Genomic DNA, 4035 nt, shown 5'->3' with positions numbered 1-4035 from the left:
CATAATGAAGTAAATCTGGGGGAAGCAGGCAGAGAGAATGATGTTTTCACTTCAAACTAACCAAGGTATACCCAGAATAAGAGCAAAGGGGGGTGTGATCCGGTAAGCAGTTTCCAGGGTGCTGTCCTGCTTTGGCCCCCTCTCTATCTATAAAAATGGGAGACATGATCTGGGGAGGCCATCAAGTCTTTTACTTATTGGAAGCCGAGGTAACTTAACAGAGTCTGGGGCCTGTCAGCACAAGATTGTTAATGAATATGTTTCCTGCAGATAATTATAGAAAGGGGAATATTGAAAGCACTTAAAACATTTCATTCTTTTTAATTCATTAATTATATTGCAATTATCCTATACTCAGAAGCTGTTCAGGAGGCTGAATTCCAACTATTCCTGTGAGATTTCATGGGCAGAAATGAGGGCTGAGGGCTTGGAGAGAGAGAGGGCCTGAAGAGGAAACCTCAGAAAAGGTTAACTATGCAGATACAGGAAGCTAATTGGAAAGCTCTTAAACAAAATCCAGGTTAATAAGAATTGAAAAAAAAAAACACATCTTTTTCATAATGATTATTGCAATTATCACTAGTTTTCCAGCCCACATCCGAATTGTTTACATTTTAGCAAACCCATCATAAGTAACATGACTGTTTCTATAAACAACTGGTCTTGACCTTGAACTAGGATATTCAGAATATGTAGATAGGTGTATCTTTTGAGTTATTGAAGAATGGTGGGGACACAGTTAAGAAGGCTGAATCCTGCTGTCAAATCCTAGAATTGGGGGTTATTTTGTTCTTTATCTACAAGAGAGTTGTAACTCAGCTGAATCAGTAAAGACCTATGGGACCCCATCATAGGACATTGGAATGAGAGTAACAATTACGCAGATGAAGTCCCTGCCCTCACATTACTGTCTAAACCTTTAGTGGCTCTCCGTACAGTATGTGCAAGTCCATTTCTTGAATATGTGAGCCAGTTAAGAAGATGTCTTTGGCATGAGCTTCTTCCAGGGTCATCAAGGTTTATGTTTTTGAAGATCAGAGCACTATGTTTTCTTTTAAAATCTTCCAATAGATAATACTATCATTTATTTTGTTGTACAAAGCAGAACCTCTGTATGACCCAAAGGACATTTTCTTTAAAAAAAAAAAAAGACTGCTTTATCTCTGTCCTTATTTTACTCACATCTACTCCAAGGCTGATAAATCTTTTACCCAGGACAAGGATGCGAGTCATACACTTTTGGCCACAAATGTCTCTCACTTTAACCAACAATGTGTAATATCTATACCACATTTGAGGATTCTGTTGTGATAGATCTAAGATTTAGACTTGTATTAAACTTTCCCATGATAGCTGATGCTTGTGGAGACAGTAAATAAGCAGACTCACTCTCCTTTTCTAAGAATTACTGAGGTTTCTTTTTTTGTGATTAAATAAAATGAGAGAACCAAGTTGAGAATCAGAAAGTGTTCTGAGTAACAAGAATCCTACCTTACTCTAAGTTTTCCAGTGATCTTAGATAGTCCTCTAACTAAAACTATCATCTCTTTGACCTCTCTTGTAAAACTGAAATATCAACTGCTATCCTGGACTCATCACAGATCATCACTGAACAGCTGGAGTAAAATTTATGTGTGAAGATGCTAAACAAAACAAGCTTCCACTATCCTACTGTTTTTTTTTTTCCCTATCATCTTAGACTTCTGTGAGTTATCAGGAGTCATTACTTGTTCCATGCAAATCTGTCCAATTTTTGTTTCTGGACTTACTAATATCCCATACCATTTAAAACATTACAGGTACAATATCCTAAAACTAACTTCTTGGAGCCTCAATTTTGTTGGGATGGAAGGCCCAGGGTTAATCATCCACATCTTTTTTCTTCTCTGGATTGTCATGCTATTAGCTCCACCTTTATATCTGCATTGAGATAGAATAATAAGTGTGATTAAACAATGCATGTGAACAAAATTCTATAATAACCACTTACTAGCTGATTAAATGTGTGTAGATTATTTACCCCATTTGTGTCTCACTTTCTCTCACAGAAAAGCAGGCCAGAAAATGAGGTTTATATATCATATGATTTGAAGAAGATTAAATTAGTTAAATATGTAAAATGGTTAAAATAGCTCATATTACTTACTGAGAAATATCAAAAACTTAAAGATGTCATCTAATATTAGGTCTGTTGTTGAGCAAACCTGGAAACATCTTTGGGGATGATCACAGAATATTTGCTTCTCATTTCTATATTTTAATACCTATTGCTTAATAGACACTCAACAAAAATTAAAATTTGCACATATATTAAAGACATATGGTTAGAGCTGTGATTCTATAAGAAACATAGAAACAAATTTCAATGATTTAGTCTTATATTAAACCTTTTAATGATATCTGATGCTTTGGAAGCAATCTAAGTTCAACCTCTAACTCCATACAATGTTTTTACACCATGTTATTCCTTTAGTATCCATGATTCCCTCATCTATTCAATGAAAACAGGAATGACTTTTATTTTTTTTATTTTTTTTATGGAGATACATGTTTTTCACCATTCCTATCTCTTCCTCTCCCCTCCCATTCTACCCTCTGTCATGATTCCCCATATTCTGAATTTACACAGGACAGGAGATATTGCCTTTTTCTAATTCCATATAGAATAGGTTCAAGTATAACTCTGTTAGGGTCCTCTTTGTTGTCTAGGTTCTCTGGGAAAAGGGGAACACTCTGGGCAGAAGTTGCTTCTTTGTTTCCTGGCCGACCAGAACCCAAATAATTACACAGACACTGTATTATTACAACACCGCTTGGCCTATTAGCTCAAGCTTCTTATTGGCTAGCTCTCACATCTTAAATTAACCCATTCCTATTATTTTATATTTTACCATGAGGCTTTTGGTTTACTAGTATCAGCACATGGGCATCTTTCTCCTCTGGTGGCTACATGGCAGTTCTCTGATTATGCCTACTTTCCCTATATATTTTTTTCCAACTTGGCTATATTCTGTTAAACCATTAGCTGAAAACAGCTTCTTTATTAACCAATAACAATAAGACATATTTAACAGCTCATGGATAGGAATCCCACATCACCTTCCCTTCTCTGTCTAAATAACAAGGAAGGTTTTAATTTTAACATAGTAAAATTACTTATCAAGAAAGAATTATAGTTACAATATTTATATATACTTTATCTTTTATCATAACTAAGGAAAACTATAATTATGAATATCTATTCTTCAGCTCCATCAAAGATCCCAGAAAGATATAACATTACCTAAGTTAACAGGAAGTGCATTGTAAGCAACTTCCAAAATTCTAAAATTGACAGATATCTTGCTGCCTGGACCATCACTCAAAGTTTGTTTGTAACACTGGGGTACCCATTTTCACCCCACAGGCCAATAGTATCCAGTAAACTTTTACATGAAGCAGGAAATTTCAAAGAAAGTTCCACCTATATTGGCAATTTGTCACTCACTTTCTTCTATGGCCTCAAGAATTTCTGGCAGACTCTTTCAAGAAGCAGGCACCCTGAAGAACCGTCTCACCTTTATGCAAGTTCAGCAGTCATTTTTCTTTGATCCTGCATGTCCAAGTTAGACAGCATAACATCAGGCAGTAGAGGCAATAACGGTTTTTTGTTTTTTTGTTTTTTTTTTTTTGCACAAATGGCTAACAAACTCTGTAAGGAGCTTCTTTGATGCCCATCTTCATCTTGAAGTAGATTGGTGCTGCAAGGAACAGATGTGTCCCATTGTCATGAAGAGTTCTAAATTCTATAAATATTGAAATGCCTTATTCTGTCAGTCTTTGGAAGGTTTGAAGGATAACTATCTATCTGAAATATATTTCTATACATCTAGAAAACCTAACTAACATGAGTACCACTTTGACTATTATAGATGACTATCTTTAACCTGTACTTCTTAATTATACATTACACTTTTAATTGAGCAGGACAAACACAGTACCTTAAACAAGGAAGAAATATACATATAACAAAATTGATTTTAAGTTTGTGTCAAT

Source organism: Microtus ochrogaster, chromosome 10 (genome assembly GCF_000317375.1).
Source record: "Microtus ochrogaster isolate Prairie Vole_2 chromosome 10, MicOch1.0, whole genome shotgun sequence".
Lineage (NCBI taxonomy): Eukaryota > Metazoa > Chordata > Mammalia > Rodentia > Cricetidae > Microtus > Microtus ochrogaster.
The sequence above is the reverse complement of the archived record's forward strand: the minus strand, read 5'-3'. Positions refer to the sequence as shown.